Source organism: Leucopleurus acutus (genome assembly GCF_964270905.1).
Source record: "Leucopleurus acutus genome assembly, chromosome: 8".
NCBI classification, from domain to species: domain Eukaryota; kingdom Metazoa; phylum Chordata; class Mammalia; order Artiodactyla; family Delphinidae; genus Leucopleurus; species Leucopleurus acutus.
Window position 1 is genome coordinate 5,801,742 of NC_139151.1, and position 8,632 is coordinate 5,810,373.

Consider the following 8,632-nt stretch of genomic DNA (forward strand, 5'->3'; position numbering starts at 1 on the left):
CCCAGCCCATCTCATCCACCCGCCCAAGTCAATCCTCCCTAGGATTATGAAAGATTTCACTAGCCGAAGAAACACAGAACAAGCCTTGTATCTGCAAAGTATACATCCCGGGGGCCTTGCAAAATTCCTCTCACTGGTTACCCATATCCGTATTGACTCAGAGTTTGTGCAGTTAAAATGTGTGAGGTAAATCCAGCTGTGTCTGTGGAACTCGCTGCTGAGCTTCGGCCTGGTCCCCAATGGTGCTGTCCTCACTGATCCTTCAACAATCACCTGCTCATTTCCTGAGCAAACACGGTTCCTAGCAGAAAATGATCTCTTTCTATCTCTTTCCCATAATCCACCCACCGAAATTAAATGAATTGGGAAAAATACCCTTTCCCACCACTGATTCACCATACTGTTTTCCATTCTTAGTTTTCACAAAAAAAACTCCAGTTTTTGTAACCAAAATTTCTAGTTACTAAGCCAAAATTGACTTTCTTCTTTCTTACAATCAGAATTTTGACGTTATTCAGGATGGCATGAATCTCCTGTAAAAGTACATTTCTCAATCTGTTCGGCAGCTGAAGCTTTATGTGACGGTTATTGTCTTTAAAATGAAAGCCAAAGTTACTGCGTAAGACTTTCAGTGATGTTCCTTAAAGAGAAATAACTCAGGGGCACTCACCATTGCCCCTCGTCCTTCCTTATTCCTCTCAGACTGTGGTCATGATGCTGGGAAGAGGGTAGAGTAGGTGCCACTTGGGTGTCATGAAGATGGAGACAACATACGCTAAGGATGGCTTAAAGGAAAGATAAAAGGAAGCTGGGTCTCTGATGACGTCATGGAGCTACCATAGCCACCCTGGACTCTGTTCCTCTAGGTGCTTTGTAACGTAAGAAAAAAATAAAACTTCTAATTTGTTCAACCACTGTTTTTTTCGGTGTTATCTATTACACGCTGTCAAACGCAAATCCTGATTGCCATTTGTCTTTGACAAACGCTTCTCTGGAAGAATCTTGCCCTGGTTCAAAGGCAGCTTGGTAGGAAGAAAATCTGGTGTTTTTGGAGAGCCCAAAGTTTCTCCAGGTCAGACCCTAGTGTCCACATATCATGCTGTGTACTCTGCCTCTTTCTTCCATCTCATGAACCTTCTGTAGGTGATATGGGATATCACCCAGTGGTTTAGACGTTTTCGGCATTCTCTTCCTTGCTGGTGGAGAATTCCTGCAAGGATAAAGCACTTTAGTTTCTTGCAGTGGCGGGGGGTGAGCATATGGCCTGCTTCTGTGCAAGGAGATCCAGAAGGGAAGGCAACTGGGAAGCTTCTCTCGCAGAAAGGGACCCGTGAAAACAAATGTCCCTTCCTCTTCACTGGATATGTTGCTTAGAAATGCTGAGTCATCTTGTGATCAGTGACTCCGTGAAGGGAGTGAAGACCTGGGTGGGAAACACTCAGGCCCTTGACCTATCTCCAGGTCACACCACCAATCCTGGACACGAACTGCCTTTGAACATCTGGTTAATTGTTTTTTCCACTTTCGGGTATATTCTGTTACTGGCACTTGAAAGAACTCTAAATGATACAGGGTGGTCAGAATAGGGCTGCCTGCCATCTTCACAATTTCTAGATCTGTTTCTTCGAATTAAACTCCTCTGTTCCCTTGCCATGTAGATCCCTGAACCGCCTGGGTTGCTGGTCATCGGACAAACCCAGACAGGCCTGAATCTGCAAGGAGTGTAGTTCAGGCTTCATGCCGGGACCCTGCTTTACAAGCGCAATGTAATTCCTGTTCTAATTCTTGACTTTTTTAGTATTGTAAATTTTAATACAATCACCACTGTGTGGTATGTTATTTTTTAAAATAGTAAAACAATTTGGATGCTTGATAAAAAGTCTTTACAAGGGAAACAGGATTGTGATAAAATATCAGAATTATATTTTAAAAAATCCACAAACAGGAATTAAAATACGTGGAGTCAAACTTTCATTACCTAATTGAAATGTTTGAAAATATTTTGCAGGTTTTTAGGAACAATTAATAGCCTTCAAACAAGATACCAAAGATAAATATTTTATTTGCTACAAATAAGTGTTGTCTTATTTCCGTGGGTACATCCTAATATATCTCCAGATGAGATATTTGCTGCTAGTTAACCCGGTGGTATTAATTTATGCTTTAAATCGAGTAGGGACTTGCAAGGTAGATAGGCTGAATATGTAACATTTCCGTTCGAATCGTCAAGATACATATAAATCTTACATCGTTCTTCAGTCCCTTTTCCCACAGTGGCAGGAGTGCTGTCTAGATGGTCAGTTCTAAACAGAGTCAGTCCGGCTCTGTCTACCTGCACAGAACACTTGAGTGAAACATGAAAATTTCAGTCAGTCATCTGATTAGTTTCAGACTCACAGGCAAAGCATTGGAATGATTAAACTTCTCAGTTTCCACAGAGATTTGGGCAAGTTAGTGATACAGTCTTTGTTTTTTTCCTGAAGAAGATACCACATGACCAAGAGGAAAGCTCTGACCTGTTATAATTAAGGAAAATAATCCTGTATCTCTGTGTATGACAACCACACATTGTTACCAATAATGTTCAGCTTCCTGAATGTCGAAGTGGTATTCTGAGAGGAAAGACTGCTAGATAGAGATTTGGGAATTATCTTTTAGACGAGATTAACTAAATTAGTAAGGAAATAGGGGGTTAGCCTAGGATTCTGGGTCAGTCAGAAACCAACCCTGGTCTAAATAAAAATTAGATAAGTTCTTTGTGTAGCTATTACTAGAGGGCTTTGAGCCCTATTCAGACAACCCTTTGATTTTTATTCTACTGGCAAGAACCCCAGGGAGGGAGTGGGTGACTGGTGTCTCTAACCTAAACCCCAATAACCCTAAACTGCCAATATTAAGGTAGTTCAAGAGGTCCAGGAGAAAGGAGAGCTTTTGAGACTTGAGTGTGGTGTGCCTCCCTTGGCAATACTCAGACCATGGGAGAGCATGTGACTGAAGCACTGTAGCCATGGAACCAGAGCAGAAAGTACTCTGAAGAGTCCAATCATCTTCATTGTCACAAATGAGAAAACACATCCAGGCAGATTCTGGATGAAATCTCAGATCTCTTGCTCCATTTACTTCCACGTTCTTCCAGTACATCATTGGACCAAAAGACTATTAAGAGAGTAATGAAGGAAAAAAAAAAAAAAGGAGATGCTCCAGCTTTGGATAGCAATGATGTATATGAATTTACTCCGAAGAACACTGGGCAATAGAAAGGAATTTGCTATGGGTCTCAAAATCTACGGAAGGACTTCACCAAAAACGCCAAAATAGTGCCCCAAAGAACAGTCTCACTTGGGTGTGAAAGACTACTACAAACGTCGTGATCACTGTAATAAAGTTGTTCACACCTCTCCACCTTCAGGGTCTGGCCAAAAGTGTATAAAAACAAAGGACTGGGCTACACGGGAGTTTAAGCGTAACATTATTAGGACTTTGGTGATGGCTAGATTGGTGGGGCTGGGTGTAGAGGGAGCGGCAGGGGGGAGTCAGCTTGCTTGATGGAAGCAGGTCTGAGAGAGACAGAGAGATAAAGACAGAGAGACAGAGACACAGGTGGGAGCAAGCAAGTATTTATTGCCCAAATTTCAAAGCAGGGACGGTTGGTGAAAATGGATGTCATACTCTCTCTAATCCCACCAAGGTAAGGCACTCTCCTCCTATTTATTATAGGTATTATTACCTATTATTATTTTTTTTAGAAATCGTTTTATTATTTTAGTAGGTATGGAAAATTGCCCTTCTCTTGTTTTTGTTTTGTTTATTTTATTTTTCAAAATTTACCTAGTTACTTTTAAGATTATTCTTTCCATGACCTTTAGAATTTTCAGAAAAATCATCCAAATACTGGAAATAAGACAAAGGTGAGCAGCACATCTTTTGAACAGCATATCACTATAGAGCTGTAGAGAAATGTACTTAGTTCATTGTTTACTGTTGATTAAGGCCCCAGACTTAGTGAAATTACTTGCTAAATTCTAGATTTTTGTCTGGTGGAGATGCAAATAATTTCTGTCTTGTGAAACAGATCATCTCTAAGATTTACAGCCTGTTGGGAATTAATCAGTTTAAAAAAAAAAATCAGACTTGGCAACCTTGGGACTTCCCTGGTGGCACAGTGGATAAGACTCCGCGCTCCCAATGCAGGGGGCCCGAACCAGCGTTTGATCCCTGGTCAGGGAACTAGATCCCACATGCATGCCACAACTAAGGAGCCTGCCTGCCGCAACTAAGACCTGGTGCAACCAAATAAATAAATATATTTTTAAAAATCTCATTAAAAAAACCCAAAAAACTTGGCAACCTTATCCTAACATTTCTTTGTTAAATTGATTATATATACTGAAGTTTTCAGATACTCTCTGAATCAATCATAACATCTTACCGGTTACCTCATTAATGATCTTTGACGTGTTCATTTTGTATTTGCTGGATGATTATGCTATTACCTTTTGGAAAATTATCCTTTAACAGAATATTTTTTTCCTAGTATCCCTCCAAAAATATCTTGTTGAGCTTTTGAATGGAATTCATTTCATTTATAGATTCTTTTGGGGAGAATTGACATCCTTACGGTACTGAGATTTACTATCCAAGAACTAGCCTTTTTTTTACTTTGCTTAGTTTTCTTCATTTAGGTACTACACATTTTGTGTTCAGTTTATTCTTGGGTAATTTATGTTTTTGTTGTTAATGGGAGTTGTTTCCATTTTTATTTTCTAACTGGTTAATTTTTGGAATAAAAGAAAGTATATATGCAGGGTATGTTCTATAATTATGCCTTACTTTACTGAAAGTGAGCTATACTTTACAATAAAAAGGTTTTGTTTTTGTTTTTTTGTGGTACGCGGGCCTCTCACGGCTGTGGCCTCTCCCGTTGCGGAGCACAGGCTCCGGACGCGCAGGCTCAGCGTCCGTGGCTCACGGGCCCAGCCGCTCCTCGGCATGTGGGATCCTCCCGGACCGGGGCACGAACCCATGTCCCCCGCATCCGCAAGCGGACTCTCAACCACTGCGCCACCAGGGAAGCCCCAATTAAAAGGTTTTTTAAGCCACCTGATCATGTAAATAGTCTAAATATGACAATTAAAAGACAAAAACTTTCTCATCACACACCAAAAAAAAAAAAAATTGCAACTGTGTATGGTGATGGGTGTTAACTAGACTTATTGTGGTCAACATTTCACAATATATATAAATATCAGATCATTATTTTGTACATCTTAAACTAATATGTTTTATGTCAATTATATCTCAATAAAATAAAATAATATCCATAATAAAAATGTGTATATATTGGATAACCTCCCATCTTACTGAATTCTTATATTATTTCTAAAAGTTTTTTTTAGTTTTTTTAGATATACTATATTATAATCAAATCATGATAATTTTGCTGCTCCCTTGCCAATATTTGTAATTCTTATTTTCATAAAGCACATTTAGAACACTGTTGAATAATAAATGGAATAGTGGGCACCCTTGTTTTGTATAACATTATCATACTTAGTTTGAGGTGCAGTTTTTGAAGGCACTAGAGAGAGAGCGTGTTTTTAGGAAAGGTCTCCTTAAATAGCTCAATCTCTATTTTCACTTAGTTCTCTTCTCCTATTAATCATACCTCAAACATTGACTCCTCTGTGTGTTGAAAACAGGTCGGGAGCTCTGCTGATACTCACATGCTAACATACCAGCTTTATTATTGTTATATTAATCAACTCCATATAAGCAACTGTAACGCTCTCTAAATTTACCTGGCATCTCAAAAAAAAAAATTGCTGCTTTTGGAGGTAAAGGAAGGTTTTTTTCCTTTTTATTTTAAGGTTGGACGTGCACTTAGAGAAAGTGGTAGGAACAGGATGTACCATTCCTGCTGCTCTTTCTACCAGGGTACCCCATCCAGGTGAAGGGAAGGGGCCAAACAAACAGCTTTCCCATGTCTGCCAAATGGTCCTTGTCACCGCTGTGGCCTCGCCAAGGGCAGGGCCCCTGCTATAGAGTCTGTGGAGCTGAAAGCTGAATACAGAATACTTTCCCGTGCTTTTGGCCTGTGGAGCAGGCTTGTCTGGCCCAGATCACACTTGAATAGATGAAAAGAATCTGTTTTTGCCTTGGCCCTCGGCCTGCAGTGGAGGCCACAAAGGCTAGTTCAGACACACAGGAGTGGAAGGGCAGCTAAGAAAGGAGAGAGAATACTTAGGAGATTTTGAGACGAAATAAACAAACCCTCAAGAACATTTCCAGCTGATGTAGATTACGAGTCATTCAAATGGCCCCTTTCCTCTTATTTGGAGAAGAGATGAAAATTGCAAAGAAACTAGTTATAGCCTCCTGTGGTTTCACTGGAATCCAGTCTCCCAACCTCTTTAAGGAAACCTAGGTAAAAATAAAGTTACAGGCCTAAAGGTGGGACCCTGGGAGATGAGAAACATCATGAACAAGATGGATTTCTCGCCCCTCCCCGCCCCAGCTTGATTCAGGAGTGCAAGAGTTTAACCAAAGTAAGAGAAATGCCGGTTTCGTGCATGATAATGATGTTGGGAAAACTAGCAGTAGTTTTTATCAACGTGCTTTGTTTGGTGGGTAATTGTGAGAAGCAGTCCCTTTGTTTAAAAGCTGTCTTTGGAGTAGCTGAGAGCTTTCTACTCTGGTTAGAACCAATGAAATGGGATTTTTCACATCTGAGCAGTGACTGTGCCTAATGTTGCCGCCTGCAGGGCTTTGAACACAGTCCCAGGGATGCACTGGGGGATCTGTCTGCAGCCCAAACCCAGGATGCAGCAAGGAAGTAGGGTCTGTGGGACATGAGGAAGCTCCATCCTTCTACTTACCAGGTTGGTTACTCTTGGTTATTTCCACATGATGGGAAACACGTGTTTTGGGAAAAAATAAGCAGACGATCAGGACTCGCAGAGACTATCAGGTGAAACCTCTGTACATTTTTTCCACCAATGTAGTTCCGCCCTTGTCCGCATGCTTGTTCCTGGTCTTTGCTGCTGCGTGGGGTAGTATTTTGGTATGTCAAGCGTGGGGACTGGAGTCCCCATGTCAACACCCCCCGGGATGCACGGTAAAATGCAGACTCCCAGTCCCCACCCCGGAACTGTTGAGTCAGAATATCTGGGAGGGAGGAGGAATGTGCATTTTTAGTTATCTCAGGTTTGAGAAGAACTGGGGCTCTGATGACACAGGGATACGCCTTTAAACCATAGTGTTGCCGGGTATTATGTGGTCTTAGGCAAATTATTTAACCTCTGTCTCAGTTCTCTGGGCTGCAAAGCAGGGATCATGATACCTACTTAATATTGTCGTTGCAAATATTAATCACTACATTTTTAATGAATGTACACAGGATAGCATGGAGCAGAGTAAGTGCTGATTCTACATCAGCGATTGTATTTGCTATCATCTCAATAAACATTGAAGGTCAGAGCCTCCTGAGGGGCTGCAGGTCAACTGGTTTATACCTTGCATGTCTGTCCCCCTTCACCCTTTGGTACCCAGTCGTCCCCCCGCCCTGCCCCCACCACCTTCATGAGCCAAGAAAAGCCAGCTGATAGAAGCCTTGGTCCTGACCTCGGGTGGCCCCGGCCTGCAGCAGCTTGAAGCGGGGTTTCGGTTCCTGGCCAGAGACTGAGGTCGGGTCGTGGCAGTGAGAGCACCGAATCCTAGCCACTAGACCAGTGACCAGTGACAAGGCCCTGGCCCTTCGGCTTTGCAGAAAAGAATTCCCACAAAGATGGAAAGTAGTGAAACAAGTGAAGCGTTTATTAGGAGAAAACAAGAGTACAGCACGTGTGGTTAGACACACTGGCTGGCTCAGAGAGGGAGTCGCGCCCTCATGGTAGTTTAAATCACTTATATGGGGCATTTCTTCCGGGTTTCCTTTGGCCAATCATCTTGCTTTGCCTGGTTCAGAGTCCATATTTGGTATATCTCAGGGTCTTCCCCTGTGTGCGTGCACATCTCTCAGCCAAGATGGATTCCACTGAAGAGGCCTGTGGGTAGTTGACATCACTCCGCTTTTGACCTCCAAGGAGCTTTCTAGCTGGGAAGGTCTCCTTGACTTCGAGAATGAGAAATATGTGGTCTCTTATCTTCTATCTGGGCAGGGCCCAGTCCCCTCTCTCTATTGTCCTGCTATTCTCTTGGAGTATTGGTCCACAGGGAATGAATCTCCAACTGCTTACCCTGGGGGCGGGGGGGGGGGGGCGCCCATCTACTTCCTGCCTCAGTCCCAAGGTCAGAACAGACGCCCTTTTAGCTGTCGACCCCACTGCTCCCTGTCTTGGTCCTCTTGTCTCTCTGCCCCTTGCTCTGGTCTCTGGCTTCCTCTTCAGGCTCCCTTGGCTGGCTTGTGATCCTTGCCTCTCTGTATCTGCATGCTGTCTCTGTTTGGCATTACTCACAATTCTCTGGGGAAGACTCCTTCATCCATTCTCCTTCCTGTGGATCTACCAGTGGTGTGACTACGTCCTCAATCCCTCGTCAGAGGAAGGGAATCCAGACCAACCACACTTTAAGCCCCAACTCTCTGTGAATTGACACAGACAGAACAGTAGAAAACAATTGGAGTATTTGCTTAAAA

At 42.5% G+C, this 8,632-nt stretch overlaps 1 pseudogene across 1 annotated transcript in view; it reads right to left on the reverse strand.

Moving 5' to 3' along the window:
• The window catches only part of LOC309964891 (membrane protein BRI3-like), a 5,575-nt pseudogene extending 5,430 nt beyond the window's left edge, over positions 1-145 (reverse strand). The window contains exon 1 of the transcript in view: positions 142-145. The product of the transcript in view is annotated as a membrane protein BRI3-like (transcript). The remainder of the gene's footprint in view (positions 1-141) is intronic.
• Between the last annotated feature and the right edge of the window lie 8,487 nt (positions 146-8,632).